The following is a 25,320-nucleotide window of genomic DNA, read 5'->3' as shown; positions in this document are numbered from 1 at the left end:
AAGTTCAATCCATAGTGGCTCCAACACAGCCGCGAGAGTTCAGTTCAAAGCGGATCCAAGACAGCAGCGAGAGTCCCGTCCACAGGAAACCATCCCAAGCGGAGGCGGATCAACATCGTAGAGATGTCCCCAACCGATACAGGCGAGCGGTCCATCCTGGGTCCCGACGAGCGGTCCATCCTGGGTCTCGACTCTGGACAGCCAGTACTTCATCCATGGTCATCGGACCGGACCCCCTCCACAAGGGAGGGGGGGACAGAGGAGAAAAAGAAAAGAAGCGGCAGATCGACAGGTCTAAAAAGGAGGTCTATTTAAAGGCTAGAGTATACAAATGAGTTTTAAGGTGAGACTTAAATGCTTCTACGGAATAGTTCTTAATCCTCTTCCCTTTATGCAATTTCAAATTATTGAAATCAGCCTCCTCCATTTTGAAAATGATGACAGGTGAAGTGTCACTCGTGACGTGACGAGTTCGACCCGGAGGAAATTGTAGGCATATGCTAATTATTTTACAAAACGAGTTTGACCCAGCGGAAATTCTAGACATGCGCTAATAAAAATATTATTTTGTGAAACAAGTTTGACCCGGCATTAATCCTGAGTCGGCGGTAATACAAAGCATGCACTAATTATTTTGCAAAACAAGTAATTCTAGGCAGGCGCATACTATATACCCGGCGGCAATTCAAGGAAATACGGTGTATGACTTTTCACACACACACACACACAAGTGAATGCAAAGCATACTTGGTCAACAACCATGCAGGTCACACTGAGAATGGCTATATAAACAACTTTAACACTGTTACATATATGCACCACACTGTGAACCCACACTAAACAAGAATGCCAAACACATTTCGGGAGAACATCCGCACCGCACCGCACTGTGGAGGGCTTGAGTTTCTCCTTCAGTATTAGTGAATTAGTGAATTGTATTTATATAGCACTTTTCTCTAGTGACTCAAAGCGCTTTTACATAGTGAAACCCAATATTTAAGTTACATTGTGGGAGGCACTGGGAGCAGGTGGGTAAAGTGTCTTGCCCAAGGACACAACAGCAGTGACTAGGTTGGCAGAAGCGGGAATTGAACCTGCAACCCTCAAGTTGCTGGCACTGCCAACCGAGCTATACCATCCACCGTGCAAGAAAAAGCACTATCGCAGGTCCTTTCTACCCACAGCCAGAAGACTTTAAAATGCCCTGATGTGAATAATGTTTTTTTTGTGGTGCGCAATATCGATGTTGGTGTTTTTTTGTTGCATTTTTTATTGTCGCCCTTTGTCGATAATGTCGATGAATCGCGGGACGCAACATGTATCGAGACAGCCACTTTGAAACCGCAGGCACCGCACAGCATGCTAAATGGCTACGGTACAATTAAAGTTGCAAAACAATAACAGTGCAATACTTTTTCATAACACGGTCACTACTGACTTGTTTCTCTTGTTATATACTTATTTTACCGTTATATATTTTTATTCTCATTGTTGCTTTTTATTATTTTTCTTATTGAACAAACCCTGTTTCCATATGAGTTGGGAAATTGTGTTATATAAACGGAATACAATGATTTGCAAAATCCTTTTCAACCCATATTCAGTTGAATATGCTACAAAGACAACATATTTGATGTTTTGCAAATAATAATTAACTTAGAATTTCATGGCTGCAACACGTGCCAAAGTAGTTGGGAAAGGGCATGTTCGCCACTGTGTTACATCACCTTTTCTTTTAACAACACTCAATAAACGTTTAGAAACTGAGGAAACTCATTGTTGAAGCTTTGAGAGTGGAATTCTTTCCCATTCTTGTTTTATGTAGAGCTTCAGTCGTTCAACAGTCCGGGGTCTCCGCTGTCATATTTTACGCTTCCTATTACCCCAAACATTTTTGATGGGAGACAGGTCTGGACTGCAGACGGGGCAGGAAAATACCCGCACTCGTTTTTTTACAAAGCCACACTGTTGTAACATGTGCTGAATGTGGCTTGGCATCGTCTGAAATAAGCAGGGGCGTCCATGAAAATAATGGCGCTTAGATGGCAGCATAGACCAGTTGATCTGCCGCTTCTTTTGTTTTTTCTCCTATGATACCCCCCCCCCCCGATGACCATGGATGAAGTACTTGCTGTCCAGAGTCGAGAGCCAGGATGGACCGCTCGTCAGGACCCAGGATGGACCGCTCGTCAGGACGCAGGATGGACCGCTCGCCTGTGTATCGGTTGGGGACATCTGTACGTTGCAGATCAGCCTCCGCTTGGGATGGTTTCCTGTGGACGGGACTCTCGCTGCTGTCTTGGATCCGCTTTGAACTGAACTCTCGCGGCTGTGTTGGAGCCACTATGGATTGAACTTTCACAGTATCATGTTAGACCCGCTCGACATCCATTGCTTTCCGACCCCTAGAGGGGGGGGGCTTGCCCACTTTCGAGGTCCTCTCCAAGGTTTCCCATAGTAGAATTGTCACTGGCGTCCCACCTGATGTGAATTCTCCCTGCCCACAGGGTGTGAGTTTTCCTTGCCCTTTTGTGGGTTCTTCCGAGGATGTCGTCGTCGTAATGATTTGTGCAGTCCTTTGAGACATTTGTGATTTGGGGCTATATAAATAAACATTGATTGATTGATATTTTGTTCCAAAACCTGTATGTACCTTTCAGCATTAATGGTGCCTTCACGGATGAGTAAGTTACCCATGCCTTGGGCACTAATGCACCCCCATACCATCACAGATGCTGGCTTTTGAACTTTGCCTCCATAACAGTCTGGATGGTTTGCTTCCCCTTTGGTCCGGATGACACGATGTCGAATATTTCCAAAGAAAATGTGAAATGTGGACTCGTCAGACCACATAACACTTTTCCACTTTGCATCAGTCCATCTCAGATGATCTCGGGCTCAGAGAAGCCGGCAGCTTTTCTGGATGTTGTTGATAAATGACTTTCGCTTTGCATAGTAGAACTTTAACTTGCACTTACAGATGTAGCGACAAAGTGTTTTTACTGACAGTGGTTTTCTGAAGTGTTCCTGAGCCCATGTGGTGATATCCTTTAGAGATTGATGTCGGTTTTTGATACAGTGCCGTCTGAGGGATTGAAAGTCATGATCATTCAATGTTGGTTTCCGGCCATGCCGCTTACGTGGAGTGATTTCTTCAGATTCTCTGGCTTTTGCTTTGCTAGTAGAGCTTTATCTTGCTGTGAACGGCTTCCAACCGCCATCGTGCGGGTTGCATGGACCAGTGATGAAAGACATCGCGGTGCAGGTTTGACTCTCGTTTATTCTTTCAATAAACCAGTTTGTGTCCCAGTCGGTCGCGCCGATTTCCAGCGCTTCCGCCTCTGCTGCTCGACTCGGCTGGCCTTTCGCTCGCCAGTGACTCCGTCTTCCTCGGGGCTCATCGTTCGTCTCGGCATGCTCGTCTCGTTCGTCTGGTGGTTCTCCTACTTCTTCTGCCCCGATTGCTCCTCCTTCTCCTCTTTTATACAACAGGAGGAGATGCACAGATTACGCACCTGGTTTTAATCGCTGCAGCGGCGCTCCAGGCGCGCCCTGCCTCTCCGTTCCACTGCATACTCCGCCTCCTGGCCACCATCTTGGGTAGGACCATGATTTGTCCTATCCTGCTGTCAGCCCGTCGGCTCTGCCTATCCACACTTGCACTTACAGATGTATCGACGAACTGTATTTAGCGACAGTGGTTTCCTGAAGTGTTCCTGAGCCCATGTGGTGATATCCTTTAGATATTGATGTTGGTTTTTGATACAGTGAGGGATCGAAAGTCACGGTCACTCAATGTTGGTTTCCGGCCATACCGCTTACTAGAGTGATTTCTCCAGATTCTCTGAACCTTTTGATGATATTATGGACCGTAGATGTTGAAAATCGCTAAATTTCTTGCAATTGCACTTAGGTTTATTCAGGTGTACTGGAGAGGAGGCTACGCCGGATAGTCGAACCTCGGATTCAGGAGGAACAGTGTGGTTTTCGTCCTGGTCGTGGAACTGTGGACCAGCTCTATACTCTCGGCAGGGTTCTTGAGGGTGCACGGGAGTTTGCCCAACCAGTCTACATGTGCTTTGTGGACTTGGAGAAGGCATTCGACCGTGTCGCTCGGGAAGTCCTGTGGGGAGTGCTCAGAGAGTATGGCGTACCGGACTGTCTAATTGTGGCAGTCCGCTCCTTGTATGATCAGTGCCAGAGCTTGGTCCGCATTGCCGGCAGTAAGTCCGACACGTTTCCAGTGAGGGTTGGACTCCGCCAAGGCTGTCCTTTGTCACCGATTCTGTTCATAACTTTTATGGACAGAATTTCTAGGCGCAGTCAAGGCGTTGAGGGGTTCCGGTTTGGTGACCGCAGGATTAGGTCTCTGCTTTTTGCAGATGATGTGGTCCTGATGGCTTCATCTGACCGGGATCTTCAGCTCTCGCTGGATCGGTTCGCAGCCGAGTGTGAAGCGACCGGAATGAGAATCAGCACCTCCAAGTCCGAGTCCATGGTTCTCGCCCGGAAAAGGGTGGAATGCCATCTCCGGGTTGGGGAGGAGACCCTGCCCCAAGTGGAGGAGTTCAAGTACCTAGGAGTCTTGTTCACGAGTGGGGGAAGAGTGGATCGTGAGATCGACAGGCGGGCCGGTGCGGCGTCTTCAGTAATGCGGACGTTGTATCGATCCGTTGTGGTGAAGAAGGAGCTGAGCCGGAAGGCAAAGCTCTCAATTTACCGGTCGATCTACGTTCCCATCCTCACCTATGGTCATGAGCTTTGGGTCATGACCGAAAGGATAAGATCACGGGTACAAGCGGCCGAAATGAGTTTCCTCCGCCGTGTGGCGGGGCTCTCCCTTAGAGATAGGGTGAGAAGTTCTGCCATCCGGGAGGAACTCAAAGTAAAGCCGCTGCTCCTTCACATCGAGAGGAGCCAGATGAGGTGGTTCGGGCATCTGGTCAGGATGCCACCCGAACGCCTCCCTAGGGAGGTGTTTAGGGCACGTCCAACCAGTAGGAGGCCACGGGGAAGACCCAGGACACGTTGGGAAGACTATGTCTCCCGGCTGGCCTGGGAACGCCTCGGGATCCCCCGGGAAGAGCTAGACGAAGTGGCTGGGGAGAGGGAAGTCTGGGTTTCCCTGCTTAGGCTGTTTCCCCCGCGACCCGACCTCGGATAAGCGGAAGATGATGGATGGATGGATGAAACGTTGTTCTTAAACTGTTTGACTATTTGCTCACGCAGTTGTGGACAAAGGGGTGTACCTCGCCCCATCCTTTCTTGTGAAAGACTGAGCATTTTTTGGGGAAGCTGTTTTTATACCCAATCATGGCACCCACCTGTTCCCAATTAGCCTGCACACCTGTGGATTTGTTCCAAAAGAAGTGTTTGATGAGCATTCCTCAAATTTATCATTATTTATTGCCACCTTTCACAATTTTTTGTCACGTGCTGCTGGCATCAAATTCTAAAGTTAATGGTTGTTTGCTAAAAAAAAAAAAACTGTGTTTTTTCTAGCATATTCAATTGAATATGGGTTGAAAATGATTTGCAAATCATCGCATTCCATTTATATTTACATCTAACACAATTTCCCAACTCATATGGAAACGGGGTTTGTACAATTACAGAATGTGCTTGTTTTATATTTAAACAAAGAAAACAGTCTGAAGTTGTCTTTATTTTTAAGTTTTCGTGCCGTGATTTTACCTGTCCGGCCCACTTGGGAGTAGATTTTGGGAGTATGTGGTCCCCGGTCTAAAATGAGATTGACACCCCTGGTGTTGATACACTCTAACTCAGACTGCAAAAGCCATTTTTTTTTTTAGCTACTGTGGTGAGAGTGTAATTAATATGCAATGTAAAAACGCATCCCTCTTCCTGACAAATTCAAACACAGCTCATGCAGCAACACATTTTGATCGATGCGTTGTGAAACAAAATCAGATTTGGGTTGCACATATTTGTAGGCCTGATCCCTGTTTCTGTAATGTGTGCTGCTGTAGTCATTACAAAAATGCCTCCATTCATTTACATCCTAGTTTATGGACATGCGGGCACTGTCCCCACCCACCCTAGTGCAGTGGCAACCCGACCACCGCCTAATATTAATGTACACTATATCGCCAAAAGTATTTGGCCACCCATTCAAATGATCAGGTGTATACAATTAAAGGGGAACATTATCACCAAACCTATGTAAGCGTCAATATATACCTTGATGGTGCAGAAAAAAGACCATATATTTTTTTTAACCGATTTCCGAACTCTAAATGGGTGAATTTTGGCGAATGAAACGCTTTTCTATTATTCGCTCTCACGTTGTGACGTCACCTCCGCTGCTCCCAGTCCGTGGAACGCTCTCCCTGACCACCTGAGGGAACCTCAGACTGTGTATGCTTTTAAAAAAGGCCTAAAAAGCCTTTCTATAGACATGCATGCTGGTTGTATCTATTGGGCTGTTTCTAGTTTTATATTTTATTTATTTTTATTATTACAATTTTTTTACACTGTGGCACTTTGAGGTTGTTTGCTCAACGTAAAGTGCTTTTTACATATAAAATCTATTATTATTATTACCTAGGTAGTCAATCCGCCATTTTCTCAAACACATTAAAAACAACGAGTCTAATCAGCTCTGTTATTATCCATTTTTTCGACTTTTGACGTCACCTCCACAGCTACCAGTCGGTGGAACGCTCTCCCTGACCACCTGAGGGCACCTCAGACTGTATGATTTTAAAAAAGTTCTAAAAACCCATCTTTTTAAAAAAAGCATTTCTATAGACATGCATGCTGGTTGTATCTATTGGGCTGTTTCTAGTTTTATATTTTATTTAATTTTATTATTACTATTTTTTTACACTGTGGCACTTTGAGGTTGTTTGCTCAACGTAAAGTGCTTTTTACATATAAAATCTATTATTATTATTACCTAGGTAGTCAATCCGCCATTTTCTCAAACACATTAAAAACAACGAGTCTAATCAGCTCTGTTATTATCCATTTTTTCGACTTTTGACGTCACCCCCACAGCTCCCAGTCGGTGGAACGCTCTCCCTGACCACCTGAGGGCACCTCAGACTGTGGATGCTTTTAAAAAAGGCTTAAAAACCCATCTTTAAAAAAAAAAAAAAAAGCCTTTCTATAGACATGCATGCTGGTTGTATCTATTGGACTGTTTCTAGTTTTATATTCTATTTATTTTTATTATTACTATTTTTTTACACTGTGGCACTTTGAGGTTGTTTGCTCAACGTAAAGTGCTTTTTACAAATAAAATCTATTATTATTATTATTATCAACATTTTCTCACCGAAAACTGCTGGTTGACATGTGGTCGGGATCCATGTTCGCTCGGCCGCTCTGATCCATAGTAAAGCTTCACCTTCGGGAATTTTAAACAAGAAAACACCGGCTGTGTTTGTGTGGCTAAAGGCTAAAAGCTTCCCACCTCCATCTTTCTACTTTGACTTTTCCATTATTAATTGAACAAATTGCAAAAGATTCAGCAACACAGATGTCCAGAATACTGTGTAATTATGCCATTAAAGCAGACTACTTCACGGGAAATTTAAAATTGCAATTTAGTGATCTAAAAAGGCCGTAATGGCATGTGTTGCAATGTTAATATTTCATCATTGATATATAAACTATCAGACTGCGTGGTGGGTAGTAGTGGGTTTCAGTAGGCCTTTAAGTTGGACATTATCGGAATATCGGATATTGGCAAAAAAGCCATTATAGGACATCTCTGGTTAGGACAGCGGAAAAGATCATCAGGACTCCTCTTCAATCAATCAATGTTTACTTATATAGCCCTAAATCACTAGTGTCTCAAAGGGCTGCTTCCTATCCCGGATATCGCAAACAGTTTGTTTTCACTGCTGGACTCTAGAAAGAGGTTCCGCAGCCTCCGTAGCAGAACCTCCAGGCTCTTGAACACATCATAATAATCCCCTCAATTTCCCCCAAAAACAGATTAACTCGCTGGAATATAAAGACAATATAACATACATCCATAAACGTGGATGCTTATGCAAAAGTGCAATATATTTATCTGTACAGTAATCTATTTATTTATATCTGCACCTTATTGCTCTTTTATCCTTCACTACAACGAGCTAATGAAACGAAATGTCGTTCTTATCTGTACTGGAAAGTTCAAATTTGAATGACAATAAAAGGAAGTCTAAGTCTCTCTAAAACCTTGCAAAAAAAGCAGCCTGGCGCTCTCCTTGGTGCTGAAACAACTTTAATTGTGTTAATATGGACGCCACTGAAAAAAACATTGTTTTGTTTATTGTATTGTTTCTTCTGGCCAAATTCGATTTGTATTTTAGGTTTTATTAAAATTAAATATGGCAGTGCCATGTTGGCATTTTTTTTCCATAACTTGAGTTGATTTATTTTGGAAAAACTTGTTACATTGTTTAATGCATCCAGCGGGGCATCACAAAGAATTAGGTATAATCCATCCATTTTTCTACCGCTTATTCCCTTTTGGGGTCGCGGGGGGCGCTGGCGCCTATCTCAGCTACAATCGGGCGGAAGGCAGAGTACGCCACCTCATCGCAGGGCCAACACAGATCGACAGACAACATTCACACTCACATTCACACACTAGGGCCAATTTTAGTGTTGCCAATCAATCTATCCCAGAATTAGGTATAATAATGTGTTAATTCCACGACTGTATATATCGGTATCGGTTGATATATGTATCGGTAATTAAGAGTTGAACAATATCGGAATACCAGTTATCGGCAAAAAAGCCGATTAGCAGTGATTAAAAATCCGTCATTGACATTATCATTAGACATTTATAAAAATTAAAAAAAGAACAATAGTGTCACAGTGGCTTACACTTGCATCGCATCTCCTAAGCTTGACAACACACTGTGTCCAATGTTTTCACAAAGATAAAATAAGTCATATTTTGGGTTTGTTTAATAGTTAAAATAAATTTACATTATTGCAATCAGTTGATAAAACATTGTCCTTTATAGTTATAAAAGCTTTTTTAAAGAAAAATCTACTACTCTGCCAGCATGTCAGCAGACTGGGGTAGATCCTGCTGAAATCTTATGTATTGAATTAATACAGAATATATATATCGGAAACATATCGGTTTTGAATCGAAAATCGAATCGAAGCGAAAAAATCCAGATATTATCGGATCGTGACCCCATGAATCGATATTGAATCGAATCGTGGGACACCCAAAGATTCACAGCCCTAATATTTATCTATTTATATAATATGTAACTACAAGCTCCATTCACAGACAGAGTCCCATTGCTTTAAAGAGCGGTAAAGCGAGTCAAAAGCCGAAAAAAAAAAAAATACTTAAAAAAAAAAAATACAAAAATAATATATATATTTTTTGTGGCGGCCGTAATTCTTTCATGGCGGGCCGCCACAAATAAATGAATGTGTGGGAAACCCTGGTATTGATGTGTATTGTTTTGTTGGATTGATAAAAAAAGAAAAAAAGAAAATTTTTAAAAATGAGAATCGATTCTGAATCGCACAACGTGAGAATCGCGATTCAAATTCGAATAAATTTTTTCCCACACCCTTAATATATATATACATATATATATATATATATATATATGTATATATGTATGTATGTATATATGTATATATATGTATGTATGTATATATATATACACATATATACATACATACATATATATGTACATATCTATACATACATATATATATATATATATATATATATATATATATATATATATATATATATATATATATATATATATATATATAAATAGGCCCTGTGATGAGGTGGTGACTTGTCCAGGGTGTACGCCACCTTCCACACAGTTGTAGCTGAGATAGGTACCAGCGCTAAAAAAAGCCGAAAAAGTAAATAAAAAAATACTTAAAAAAAAATAAATAAATAAAATAAAACATTTTTTTTTTTTGTGGCGGCCGTAATTCTTTCGTGGCGGGCCGCCACAAATAAATGAATGTGTGGGAAACCCTGGTATTGATGTGTATTGTTTTGTTGGATTGATAAAAAAAACAACAATAAAATAAAAAAAAAACAACAACTTTTTAAAAATGAGATTTGATTCTTAATTGTACAACGTGAGAATCGCGATTCAAATCCATCCATCCATCCATTTCCTACCGCTTATTCCCTTTTGGGGTCACTGGCGCCTATGTCAGCTATATATATATATATATATATATATATATATATATATATATAGGGCCTGTGATGAGGTGCCAACTTGTCCAGGGTGTACTTCGCCTTCCACCCGGTTGTAGCTGAGATAGGCACCAGCGCCCCCCGCGACCCCGAAGGGAATAAGCAGTAGAAAATGGATGGATAGATGGATGGATGGAAATATATATATATATATATATATATATATATATATATATATATACATACACATATATATATATATATATATATATATATATATACATATATACATACCCTGGAAGAGCTAGACGTAGTGGCTGGGGAGAGGGAAGTCTGGGCTTCCCTGCTTAGGCTGCTGCCCCCGCGACCCGACCTCAGATAAGCGGAAGATGATGGATGGATGCATCTCTCTCTCTCTCTCTCTCTCTCTCTCTCTCTCTCTCTCTCTCTCTCTCTATATATATATATATATATATATATATATATATATATATATATATATATATATATATATATATATATATGAAATACTTGAAAATTTATACCTAAATACTTTTGGCAATATACTGTATGTACAGTACATTCCTCACCTTATTAGAACATGTTAACGTCTATCTAATGCTGTGTTAAAAAAAAAAAAGGACATGTTTAATTTTTACATAAATGCACCATTACATGACAACAGTGTCACTTGACTTGTTTTTTTTTGTTTGTTTGTTTTTTTTGGCGCGCCAGTTCGTCTCATCGACCAGGAAGTAGCGTGGTTGACCGAACAGCTCGCTATCATTCTGGCCACGTCTCCGAGCTCGAACCCCGGCCCTGGCAGCTCTTACAGACCGCTACTTGTGTGTGGAACATGTGACTCGGAGTGAGAGAGAGGTGGGGGGGGGAGGGGGTGTGATGTCCACGCTCCTTCCTCGGCATCTGGCTGCTTCCTTCCTTCGACACGCACTCCGCCACGGGTAGGCGGACCGAGCCGGGGGCAGGAAAACAAAAACAAAAAAACGACGTCGTGTTGGAATTTATATCGGAGAATTCTTCTTTTTTTTTTTTTTTAAAAAAAAGGAAGCTTGGTCGAATACTTACGTCTTTTTTTGCTCCCACGTACTAACCTCTGGTTTCAATTCCGTCCCTCTCGACGGCGTCTGGATGATATCGTTGTGTCGAGTCATTATATCGAATCCTTTTTCAAAGTTTCTCACAAAAAGCGACACGGAAGCGACACCGTGACTCGTCTTTCCCAGCGGATATCGGACTGTGGACATTTTATTTTTTTTATTTTTTTGGGGGGAGTCCTGGCAAAAGTGAAATGAGTTTGAACAATTGAAAAAAAAAAAAAAAACACCTGGCAACCTAACGGGAAATGTAAACGTACCTGCTGCTCATAACTGTGGTGAGTACTTTCCATCCATTTATCCATTTTCTAGAGCAGTGGTTCTCAAATGGGGGGTACGGGTACCCCTGGGGGTACTTGAAGGTATGCCAAGGGGTACGTGAGATTTTTTTTTTAATATTCTAAAAATCCTTTATAAATATATTTATTTAATATGAATATAACTTCATCAACTGTGAATATAAAATGCAACAATGCAACATTCAGTGTTGACAGCTAGTTGTTTTGTGGACCCATCCATCCATCCATTTTCTACCGCTTATTCCCTTTCGGGGTCGCGGGGGCCGCTGGCGCCTATCTCAGCTGCAATCGGGCGGAAGGCGGCGTACACCCTGGACAAGTCACCACCTCATCGCAGGGCCAACACAGATAGACAGACAACATTCACACACTAGGGCCAATTTAGTGTTGCCAATCAACCTATCCCCAGGTGCATGTCTTTGGAAGTGGGAGGAAGCCGGAGTACCCGGAGGGAACCCACGCATTCACGGGGAGAACATGCAAACTCCACACAGAAAGATCCCGAGCCTGGATTTGAACCCAGGACTGCAGGACCTTCGTATTGTGAGGCAGACGCACTAACCCCTCTGCCACCGTGAAGCCCTGTTTTGTGGACATGTTCCATATATATTCATGTTAAAAATGTCTCTATTACAATCCCCAAAGAGGGCACTTTAAAGGGGAACATTATCACAATTTCAAAATTGTTAAAAACGATAAAAATCAGTTCCCAGTGGCTTGTTGTATTTTTTGAAATTTTTTACCGGTCCGAATATCCCTGAAAAAAAGCTTTAAAGTGCTTGATTTTCGCTATTTGCGTTGCGACAATCCATTTCCCTGTGACGTCACACAGTGCTGCCAAAGTAAACAAACAACGGCGAATAGCACAGCAAGATATAGCGACATTAGCTCGGATTCAGACTCGGATTTCAGCGGCTTAAGCGATTCAACAGATGTATTGAAACGGAAGGTTGGAGTATGAAAGTATTGGAGAAGAAACTGAAGCTATTGAGCGAATAGCTATTGACGCTATTCATAGCCATAGCATGGCCGAATAGCTGTGTTAGCATCGCTGGTAAAATGTGCGGACCAAACGATCAGGACTTTCGCATCTCGTGACACTGGAGCAACTTAAATCCGTCAATTGGTAAGTAGTTTTTTTTGCATTAAATGTGGGTGGAAGGAAACGTAATATAGTTGCAAATGCATCTGCAAGTTATCCATACATCTCTGTGCCATGTCTGCTTTAGCACCGCCAGTAAATAGCATGTTAGCATCGATTAGCTGGCATTCAACATCAACAAAACTCACCTTTGTGAATTCGTTGACTTTATAGTTGCAAATGCATCTGCAGGTTATCCATACATCTCTGTGCCATGTTTGCTTTAGCACCGCCAGTAAATAGCATGTTAGCATCGATTAGCTGGCATTCAACATCAACAAAACTCACCTTTGTGAATTCGTTGACTTTATAGTTGCAAATGCATCTGCAGGTTATCCATACATCTCTGTGCCATGTCTGCTTTGGCATTGCCGGTAAATAGCATGTTAGCATCGATTAGCGTAGCATATTAGCATCAATTAGCTGGCACTCAACATCAACCAAATTCACCTTTGTGAATTCGTTGACTTTATAGTTGCAAATGCATCTGCAGGTTATCCATACATCTCCGTGCCATGTCTGCTGTAGCACCGCCGGTAAATAGCATGTTAGCGTCGATTAGCGTAGCTTGTTAGCATCGATTAGCTGGCAGTCACACCGCGACCAAATATGTCTGATTAGCACATAAGTCAACATCAACAAAACTCCCCTTTGTGATTTTGTTGACTATATCATTGCAAATGCATCTGCAGGTTATCCATACATCTCTGTGCCATGTGTGCTTTAGCACCGCCGGTAAATAGTATGTTAGCATCGATTAGCGTAGCATATTAGCATCGATTAGCTGGCATTCAACATCAACAAAACTCACCTTTGTGAATTCGTTGACTTTATCGTTGCAAATGCATCTGCAGGTTATCCATACATCTCTGTGCCATGTCTGCTTTAGCACCGCCAGTAAATAGCATGTTAGCATCGATTAGCGTAGCATATTAGCATCAATTAGCTGGCACTCAACATCAACCAAATTCACCTTTGTGAATTCGTTGACTTTATAGTTGCAAATGCATCTGCAGGTTATCCATACATCTCTGTGCCATGTTTGCTTTAGCACCGCCGGTAAATAGCATGTTAGCGTCGATTAGCATAGCATATTAGCATCGATTAGCTGGCACTCAACATCAACAAAACTCACCTTTGTGAATTCGTTGACTTTATAGTTGCAAATGCATCTGCAGGTTATCCATACATCTCTGTGCCATGTTTGCTTTAGCACCGCCGGTAAATAGCATGTTAGCGTCGATTAGCGTAGCATATTAGCATCGATTAGCTGGCACTCAACATCAACAAAACTCACCTTTGTGAATTCGTTGACTTTATAGTTGCAAATGCATCTGCAGGTTATCCATACATCTCTGTGCCATGTCTGCTTTAGCACCGCCGGTAAATAGCATGTTAGCGTCGATTAGCGTATCTTGTTAGCATTGATTAGCTGGCAGTCACACCGCGACCAAATATGTCTGATTAGCACATAAGTCAACATCAACAAAACTCACCTTTGTGATTTTGTTGACTATATCATTGCAAATGCATCTGCAGGTTATCCATACATCTCTGTGCCATGTGTGCTTTAGCACTGCCGGTAAATAGCATGTTAGCGTCGATTAGCGTAGTTTGTTTGCATCGATTAGCTGGCAGTCACGCCGCAACCAAATATGTCTGATTAGCACATAAGTCAACAACAAAACTCACCTTTGTGATTTTGTTGACTATATCATTGCAAATGCATCTGCAGGTTATCCATACATCTCTGTGCCATGTGTGCTTTAGCACTGCCGGTAAATAGCATGTTAGCGTCGATTAGCGTAGCTTGTTTGCATCGATTAGCTGGCAGTCACGCCGCAACCAAATATGTCTGATTAGCACATAAGTCAACAACAAAACTCACCTTTGTGATTTCGTTGACTTTATTGTTGCAAATGTATCTGCAGGTTATCCATACATCTCTGTGCCATGTCTGCTTTGGCATCGCCGGTAAATAGCATGTTAGCATCGATTAGCGTAGCATATTAGCATCGATTAGCTGGCACTCAACATCAACAAAACTCACCTTTTGTGAATTCATTGACTTTATAGTTGCAAATGCATCTGCAGGTTATCCATACATCTCTGTGCCATGTGTGCTTTAGCACCGCCAGTAAATAGCATGTTAGCATCGATTAGCGTAGCTTGTTTGCATCGATTAGCTGGCAGTCACGCCGCAACCAAATATGTCTGATTAGCACATAAGTCAACAACAAAACTCCCCTTTGTGATTTCGTTGACTTTATTGTTGCAAATGTATCTGCAGGTTATCCATACTTCTCTGCGCCATGTCTGTCATCGCCGGTCAAATGTGGAGACACTCCGGCACATTCAATGGGGGTCTGGCAGCAGACACTTTTGCATCTTGGTTCCAGTGGTGCAACTTGAATCCCTCCCTGTCAGTGTTGTTACACCCTCCGACAACACACCGGCTAGGCATGATGTCTCCAAAGTTCCAAAAAATAGTCAAAAAAACGGAAATTAACAGAGCTGAGACCCGGTGTTTGTAATGTGTTGAAAATGAAAATGGCGGCTGTATTACCTCGGAGACGTCACGTTCTGACGTCATCGCAAAAAGAGCGATAAACAGAAAGGCGTTTAATTCGCCAAAATTCACCCATTTAGAGTTCGGAAATCGGTTCAAAAAATATATGGTCTTTTTTCTGCACCATCAAGGTATATATTGACGCTTACATAGGTCTGGTGATAATGTTCCCCTTTAAAGGCCTACTGAAACCCACTACTACCGACCACGCAGTCTGATAGTTTATATATCAATGATTAAATATTAACATCGCAACAGATGCCAATACGGCCGGTTTAGTTTACTAAATTGCAATTCAAAATTTCCCGCGAAGTATCCTGTTGAAAACATCGCGGAATGACGACGCGTGCGTGACGTCACCGGCGGTAGCAGACATGTTCTTCCAGCACAGATCACGGCTAAAAGTAGTCTGTTTTTTTCACAAAATTAGACAGTATTCTGGACATCTGTGTTGCTGAATCTTTTGTAATTTTTTCAATAAATAATGGAGACATCAAAGAAGAAAGATGTTGGTGGAAAGCGGCGTATTGCAGCCGGCTCTAGCAACGCAAACACAGCCGGTGTTTTTTTGTTTGTTGTGAAGCTTTCATATGGAACAGAGCGGTCAAGCGAACATGGTTCTTTACCACACGTCAACCGGCAGGGTTCGGTGAGAAAATTGTGGTAATAAGTCGGCTCTTACCGTAAACATGAGCGGAGCTTGTGTCGTTCCTCCTGCAGCTGTCAAAGAGGCAGCTGCGACTTTCTTGGCTCCTCCGTGGCTTCCCTCAGAGACACTGGCGGTCACCACACCCCTCCGACTTTCAGGTATGACTATATAATCTCACTAAAACACTAGTAACACAATAGGCAGATAAGGGAACTGATTTTTATTGTTTTTAACTAGGGATGCACCGATTAATCGGTAACCGAATATGGCAAAAAAAGCCACATTCGGCCTTCGGTGGAATGAGTTAAAAACAAAGCCGAATAGTGGCGTGTGACGCAATCAACCAACGTGCCGTGACGCGGTGACGTTGGGATATGTTGTGTACCTGTATAAGTGTATGAGGTTACAAGCACACACTTATTGAGATTTAGTGGGGCCTCTGTTTACATTATTAGCCTGTTGTGTAGGCTACCTGTATAAGTGTATGAGGTTACAAGCACACACTTAATTGAGATTTACTTGAGCCTTCTGTTTACATTATTAGCCTGTTGTGTAGGCTACCTGTATAAGTGTATGAGGTTACAAGCACACACTTAATTGAGATTTACTTAAGCCTTCTGTTTACATTATTAGCATATCCACTGTGGCTAAGCAGACTTTTGCCAAAAGGACAATAATTCATTTGTTGTGGGTTTATCCACTTTAATGCACTTTATTTTTTTTTTGGAATGCATGTTTTGTTTGAAGGCCTAATATAAATGAAAAACTTTGTGCTTTTTTTTTGAAAAGCAAAGGCTACTGGAATATTTAAAAGATGTCAATATTCAATAAAAAATCACTTTATTTGAAAAACATGTCCAAATATTTTTCTAGGCTATTTATGCAATATAAAAAAAAAATGTGAAAAACTGCATTCATTATCTGGTATTCGGCCCTTCGGCCAAGCTTTTAAATTTTATTCGGCTTCGGCCACAAATTTTCATTTCGGTGCATCCCTAGTTTGAACCCTTCAGAAATTGTGATAATGTCCCCCCTTTAAATTTTCACATCAAGGTGCGGGCCGCAAAAATGACGTCTGGCGGGCCGCAATTGGCCCGCGGGCTGCGTGTTTGAGACCCCTGATCTTAAAGATCTAAAAAAAAATATTTAGGAATGTCCGGCGGGCCAGATTGAAAAACTCAACGGGCCGCGTGTGGCCCCCCCCCCCCGGGCCTTAATTAGCCCAGGTCTGTTGTACATTATTTAGTAGCAGGTTATAGTTTGCTTTGTACAAAATTTTAGCTGTTTTCATATGCACTAAAAAATTCAATTTCAATAATTGTGATTTAATAAATAAAGGGTTTGTATGTTCTCTATATCTAACATTATGTTTTATTCCAATTGATTTTTTTTGTAACACAGTTAGTGAATGAAGTGCACATTTGAGCACATATAGAGCGTTTTCCGTTCGGGCTCCAGTACTCTGGAATGCCCTCCCGGTAACAGTTCGAGATGCCACCTCAGTAGAAGCATTTAAGTCTCACCTTAAAACTCATTTGTATACTCTAGCCTTTAAATAGATTCCCTTTTTAGACCAGTTGATCTGCCGTTTCTTTTCTTTTTCTTCTATGTCCCACCCTCCCTTGTGGAGGGGGTCCGGTCCGATCCGGTGGCCATGTACTGCTTGCCTGTGTATCGGCTGGGGACATCTCTGCGATGCTGATCCGCCTCCGCTTGGGATGGTTTCCTGCTGGCTCCGCTGTGAACGGGACTCTCGCTGCTGTGTTGGATCCGCTTTGGACTGGACTCTCGCGACTATGTTGGATCCATTGTGGATTGAACTTTCACAGTATCATGTTAGACCCGCTCGACATCCATTGCTTTCCTCCTCTCCAAGGTTCTCATAGTCATCATTGTCACCGACGTCCCACTGGGTGTGAGTTTTCCTTGCCCTTATATGGGCCTACCGAGGATGTCGTGGTGGTTTGTGCAGCCCTTTGAGACACTAGTGATTTAGGGCTATATAAGTAAACATTGATTGATTGATTGATTGATTTGTAGTTGTTTTTCTACACCAGGCTCTAGAGCCAGATGTGGCTCTTTTGATGACTACATATGGCTCTCAGATAATTACATTTATATAGCGCTCTTCTCTAGTGACTCAAAGCGCTTTACAAAGTGACACCCAATATCTAAGTTACATTTAAACCAGTGTGGGTGGCACTGAGGGTAGGTGTGTAAAGTGTCTTGCCCAAGGACACAACGGCAGTGACTAGGATGGCGGAAGCGGGTATCGAACCTGGAACCCTCAGGTTGCTAGCACGGCCACTCTTATCAACCGAGCTATGCAGAGAAACCGCGTAATACTCTTCCATATCAGTAGGTGGCAGTCGGTAGCGAATTGCTTTGTAGACGTGGGAAACAGCGGGAGGCAGGGTGCAGGTAAAAAAGGTGTCTAATGCTATGGCTCTGCACCTGGCTCTCAGATAAATCTTAGCTGACATTGCTTAACACGATAAGTAATGAATAATTCGGCTGGTAATCACAGTTTCAAAAATAACGTTCAAATTACAAAACATTCTCATGCAATTTAATCCAACCATCCGTTTTCTACCGCACCTGTTCGAGATGTCGCATTAATTTGTAAGAAGAATTATATGTATTATTGGTTAACTTTTATAATAACAATGTTGTTAAAAAGAATAAGAGACCTATTATACTCTACGAATGTTGGTCATTCTTAAAAATGCACAAATTTAGTTGTCTTCAGTGTTGAAAAATATTTGGCTTTCATGTCCCCAACCTGTATCGGTTGGGGACATCTCTACGCTGCTGATCCGCTTGTGATGGTTTCCTGTGGACGGGACTCTCGCTGCTGTCTTGGAGCCACTATGGATTGAACTTTCACAGTATCATGTTAGACCCGCTCGACATCCATTGCTTTCGGTCCCCTAGAGGGGGGGGGTTGCCCACATCTGAGGTCCTCTCCAAGGTTTCTCATAGTCAGCATTGTCACTGGCGTCCCACTGGATGTGAATTCTCCCTGCCCACTGGGTGTGAGTTTTCCTTGCCCTTTTGTGGGTTCTTCCGAGGATGTTGTAGTCGTAATGATTTGTGCAGTCCTTTGAGACATTTGTGATTTGGGGCTATATAAATAAACATTGATTGATTGATTGATGGCTCTCTCAGCCAAAAAGGTTCCCGACCCCTGTTCTACACAAGACCTCATATACGGTAACATTAGTGGATATGTTACCGTATATTGAAATCATAAACAATGACATTATATTAGCATCTAACCACACTCAATGTCTGACAAAAAAGCATAAAACACACAACACATTACGTGCTAGTTGTGTTCCCAATTGCTTCTCATTTTTGTCATTACAGTTCCAGTGTATTCTCACTTAATCTGCCGTTTACAGCTTTTTTAAATACATGCTTTTTTAAAATCCCACTCAAGTTCTAATTATGCACGTCGCCCGCAGGCATTACCTGAAAAGAACACACATGAGTCATCATCAGCGAAGCGTGACTCTGCTAATGAGCCCAAGGTTCTCCAATTAGGCGAATATTGTTCCAAATACTATATCCTCTAAGACAGGCCAGAGCAGGGGTCCGAAACCCAAAACATTGAAAGACCAACCATACAAAAAACAAATCCGTCAAAAAATGAAAAGCCGTATATAAATATTAGAATGAAGGCAACACTAATGTCCAGAGTCGAGACCCAGGATGGACCGCTCGCCTGTATCGGTTAGGGACATCTCTACGCTGCTGATCCGCTTGAGATGGTTTCCTGTGGACGGGACTCTCGCTGCTGTCTTGGATCCGCTTGAACTGAACTCTCGCGGCTCTGTTGGAGCCACTATGGATTGAACTTTCACAGTATCATGTTAGACCCGCTCGACATCCATTGCTTTCGGTCCCCTAGAGGGGGGGGGGTTGCCCACATCTGAGGTCCTCTCCAAGGTTTCTCATAGTCAGCATTGTCACCGGCGTCCCACTGGATGTGAATTCTCCCTGCACACTGGGTGTGAGTTTTCCTTGCCCTTTTGTGGGTTCTTCCGAGGATGTTGTAGTCGTAATGATTTGTGCAGTCCTTTGAGACATTTGTGATTTGGGGCTATATAAATAAACATTGATTGATTGATTGATGTGTCTGTATTAGCCTACTATCAAAATGACTACGTGTCGCAGGTTGATGCAAATCTTTGTTGACAGAAATGTCAAATTTTTACAACATTAGTAAATCAGAGGCTGCTCAGAAGGTGAGATAACTCCTGGAAATTACTGTTTTTTCAATAGCCAAAAGGTATAGTTGTGTGTGTCCAAGTTAAAGGAAATGGCAGGCTGTATTCTTCTATTAGATTTATTACAATCTTTGGCAAGCTTAATATTGTTTGCTGTGGTCTGGAACAACACGGCACACAAACAACTCTCTGAAATGCAGCCGTTATTACGTACAGAATGTCACATTTTGGACTACGACTTGGATTGTTTTTCCGACGCAAAGGAAAATTGGCACGGGCGAGATGTGAATGTTTATTTACACTATAACTAAAACAGGAACAAACAAAAGGCGCGCACAATGGCGGAGAACAAACTTGACTAATGGAAAAACAAAAGACTAGCACAAAGGCTACAAACTATAAACATGAAACAAAATACTTGCACTGTGGCATGAATAAGAAAAACTTACTGTGGCACGGACAGAATAATCATACAGCTATGGCACGGCATGAAGGCAGTTTGAGGAATATGAAAATTCGCCAGGCTGACTTCCTGGCAACTTCCGGTTTGAATAATAGCTATGATGATTGAAAACAGGTGCATGACATGGGGATAGGGGCGTGACATGAGGACAAGATGAAAAATAATGAGTTGCTATAGTAATAAGAAAAACGAGGAAGTGCAGGAATAAGAACTGAATGTCCAAAAAATAAAACCAAACATGACAAAAACTAAATATGATCCCATGGACGTGACACAGAAAATGTGTCATGAGACATGCGAATATAAATTATATACACGGAGGACATAAGTAAAGGATATTAAATGAGCTCAACTATACCTACAAATGAGGCATGATGAGGGAAGTCTCCTGAAGGAATCAATAGAGTACTATCTATAATGATGCAATATGTACATACAGATAGCCTAAACAGCATGTTAGCATTGATTAGCTTGCAGTCATACACTAACCAAATATGCCTGATTAGCACTCCACACAAGTCAGTAACATCAACAAAGCTCACCTTGGTGTATTCACACACAACATACAATGCTTGGTGGACAAAATGAGACAAAGAAAGGTTGGAAAACTTAACATGCGTCACAGTCCACACTATGGTGCGTTCAAGAACCCCCGAAATTAGTAGGACGAACCGATGTTCATCAGTGAAGCATACACACAAACATATTAAACAGTGGGCTTTCGAACAATTGGGAATGTTTGTCAAACTGTTCGAAGTCATGTCCTTCCTTGGTGGTCCATGGAACGCGCAAGGCAACGGCTTGAGACCGTCACATTTGGCGCCCAACCTGGCTGGACATGACTTCGAGCAGTTTGACTTTGTTTATTTTTCAATAAACACCTCAATCCAGGTTGCTTTCCCGCTCACTCGTCGTCTTTCTTCGGCTCTCCTCCTCTCTCGCTTTGCGTCAGCTGCATTCCTGCTTCTTCCAGTCTCTCCGCCACCCTCCCCGACGTTAACGGCTGCCGTCCTTTTAACCAGTGCGAGAGGATTGCATGATTGTCCCCAGGTGCGTGATCTTGATTGAGGCTTCGCTTGGTGCGCACCGCCTCGGCGCTCGCTCTCCGTCGCTGCCTCTTTGCCGCCATCTTGGGCCGGGCTCCAGCGTGCCCTACTCGTCCGTCGGACCGTCGGCTCCGCCTCTCCACAAACATATTCCCACTTGAAGCCAAACCACTGCCAGACGATGCACCCCATGCTGTTTTTCTTGGGAATTAATTTGTTCTCCATTTGATACCAGATTCGCACCTTCTCTCTTTCGTATTACCCCAACACACCGTTAGCATCACAGCTAAGGTTACCCATGTCGCTACCTCTATGCCGGGGAGCGCGTGTGACGTTAAACATGTGACGTATGTAAGAAGGTGCGCTTGTTTTAGGTCTCTGTGAGAAGGAGAGACGAGAAAGAGGGAGAAACCCATGCAGTGTAATGCCCGCAGCTAAAAGCAACTGCGTGAGAACGTATACTCAAATATCACGATATAGAGACAAAACCCAGCCCTACGGAGAACGTACGTAAAGGATATTAAATTAGATCAGATATATTTACAAATGAGGCATAATAATGCAATATGTACATACAGTTAGCCTAAATAGCATGTTAGCATTGATTAGCTTACCGTCATCCACTCCCCGATTATGCCTGATTAGCACTCCACACAAGTCAGTAACATCAACCAAGCTCACCTTTGTGCATTCACGCACAGTATAAAACGTTTGATGGACAAAATGAGACAAAGAAGGAGTGGAAGATTTTACATGGGTCAGAGTCCACACTATGGTGAGTTCAAAAACCGCCGAAATTAATAGGACGAAACAATGTTCACCAAATACTCTCATCAGTGAAGCATACACACAAACATATTAAATATATACATCCATCCTTCCCATCCACTTTGTCCCGCTTATTCCCTTCGGGATTGCGGGGGGCGCTGGAAGGTGTGTACACCCTGGACAATTCGCCACCTCATCTCAGGGCCATTTGTCAGGTTGAGTTTGTGACGAACCCCAAGATGCAGGGAAGCAAGAAAACATAACTTAATGTCCAAAAACATAAAAATGGAAGGCAAAACACAAACCAGAAAAACAGGAGACAGGTAGCCAGGAACAACAATCGAACCAAGGAACAGCTCACAAGTGACAAGGAACCAGGGAGAACTGGAGACAGAAAGCAGTCCACGGCATAAGACCACGACAAGTCACAATGACAATAATCCAGTTCTGACCAGAGGACAAAGCAGGTTTAAATAGGAGAGGGCTGATTGACACCAGGTGTGGCTACAGGGAGAAAAACAGTAAATGACCAAAATAAAACCGCTGATAGGAAACATACATGCACAGAGGAAAAACTAAAACAAAACCAAACTGTCAGGGACAAGCCTGACACCATCCATCCATCCATCCATTTTCTACCACTTATTCCCTTTCGGGGTCGCGGGGGGCGCTGGCGCCTATCCCAGCTACAATGGGGCGGAAGACGTGTACACCCTGGACAATTCGCCACCTCATTTGTCAGGTTGAGTTTGTGACGAACCCCAAGATGCAGAGAAGCAAGAAAACATAACTTAATGTCCAAAAATATAAAAATGGAAGGCAAAACAAAAAACAGAAAAACAGGAGACAGGTAGCAGGAACAAAAATCGAAACAAGGAACAGCTCACAAGTGACAAGGAACCAGGTAGAACTGGAGACAGAAAGCAGTCCACGGCATAAGACTACGACGAGTCATAATGACAATAATACAGCTCTGACCGGAGGACAAAGCAGGTTTAAATAGAAGAGGGCTGATTGACACCAGGTGTGGCTACAGGGAGAAAAACAGGAAATGACCAAAATAAAAGCGCAGATAGGAAACATACATGCACAGAGGAAAACTAAAACAAAACAAAACAAAACAAAACAAAACAAAACTGTCAGGGACAAGCCTGACACCATCCATCCATCCATCCATCCATTTTCTACCACTTATTCCCTTTCGGGGTCGCGGGGGGCGCTGGCGCCTATCTCAGCTACAATCGGGCGGAAGGCGTGTACACCCTGGACAATTCGCCACCTCATTGTAGGGCCATTTGTCAGGTTGAGTTTGTGACGAACCCCAAGATGCAGAGAAGCAAGAAAACATAACTTAATGTCCAAAAATATAAAAATGGAAGGCAAAACACAAACCAGAAAACTAGGAGACAGGTAGCAGGAACAACAATCGAACCAAGGAACAGCTCACAAGTGACAAGGAACCAGGGAGAACTGGTGACAGAAAGCAGTCCACGGCATAAGACCACGACGAGTCACAATGACAATAATCCAGCTCTGACCGGAGGACAAAGCAGGTTTAAATAGGAGAGGGCTGATTGACACCAGGTGTGGCTAGGTGCCAATTAGCCGCAGCTGAGGGGAAACAGCGCTCAGGAAGAAAAACAGGAAAGCGCTGACAGGAAACAGACATACACAGAGGAAAAACTAAATCAAAACCAAACCGTCAGGGACAAGCCTGACACCATTAAACATATTAAACAACTGGGAATGTTTGTCTACGAAACAAAAAACATACTAAAAACACCCAATGTTTTTCTCCCATCTTTTTTCATTTTCAATCCTCCAGGGAGCCACTCGGGCTGAACTAAAGAACCGCATGCGGCTCGAGAGCCTCGGGTTGCTGACCCTCCGGGTTAGAGTGCCTATATAACGTGCGGAATGGATATTCAAAGCGAAACTTTTTGCACAAAAGCATCCACTTCAGGCGACGATAAACGTAGAATGGTTTTTCGAGCAGTGTTTTCTAGTAAAAAAAAAACACTCAATCACAGCTGTAATTTTCACTGCCACTTGTCAGTGTCGGGCGTGAAGTGCCAAAGCATCAGACTGTTTATTGCGCCACGGCAGTGCCACCGTTCAGCTGTGTCCTCATCTATCCTGGGAGACATGGTGAACCTGACCGTGTCCAAGCCTGCGAGGCACGCCGTCGCCTCTTATGAAAAGAGATATAGCTCACCTTCTATCAGCCCATGAATTCATAAACAGATATTCATGTATCTATTTCTGTATGATATTCACTCGGGGTACACCATTATTATCAAGCAACAATAAATATTAAATGAAATTACCAATAATGTGCTGTGATTGGGTAATGATGAGCAAACCGTGCCAAAGTAGTTGGGAAAGGGCATGTTCGCCACAGCGTTTCATCACCATTTCTTTTAACAACACTCAATAAACGTTTGGGAACTGAGGAAACTAATTGTTGAAGCTTTGAAAGTGGAATTCTTTCCCATTCTTGTTTTATGTAGAGCTTCAGTCGTTCAACAGTCCGGGGTCTCCGCTGTCGTATTTTACGTTTCATAATGCGCCACACATTTTCGATAGGACTGCAGGCCGGCCAGGAGAGTACCTGCACTCTTTTTTTACGAAGCCACGCTGTTGTAACACGTGCTGAATGTAGCTTGGCGTTGTCTTGCTGAAACAAGCAGGGGCGTCCATGAAAAAGACGGCACTTAAATGGCAGCATATGTTGTTCCAAAACCTGTATGTACCTTTCAGCATTAATGGTGCCTTCACAGATGTGAAAGTTACCCATGTTTTGGGGACTAATGCACCCCCATACCATCACAGATGCTGGCTTTTGAACTTTGCGTCGATAACAGTCTGGATGG

General features: G+C 42.7%; 1 protein-coding gene across 1 annotated transcript in view; it reads left to right on the top strand.

Moving 5' to 3' along the window:
- The first annotated feature begins 11,064 nt into the window (after nucleotides 1-11,064).
- LOC133540835 (BMP/retinoic acid-inducible neural-specific protein 3-like) overlaps nucleotides 11,065-25,320 on the top strand; it is a 217,294-nt gene continuing 203,038 nt past the window's right edge. The window contains exon 1 of the mRNA XM_061883792.1: nucleotides 11,065-11,558. The gene's annotated coding sequence lies outside the window, so the exon portion shown is untranslated. The remainder of the gene's footprint in view (nucleotides 11,559-25,320) is intronic.

Source organism: Nerophis ophidion, linkage group LG22, assembly GCF_033978795.1.
Source record: "Nerophis ophidion isolate RoL-2023_Sa linkage group LG22, RoL_Noph_v1.0, whole genome shotgun sequence".
Taxonomy (NCBI): domain Eukaryota; kingdom Metazoa; phylum Chordata; class Actinopteri; order Syngnathiformes; family Syngnathidae; genus Nerophis; species Nerophis ophidion.
Note: the sequence above shows the minus strand (reverse complement) of the source record. Positions and strands in the feature narration are given on the sequence as shown.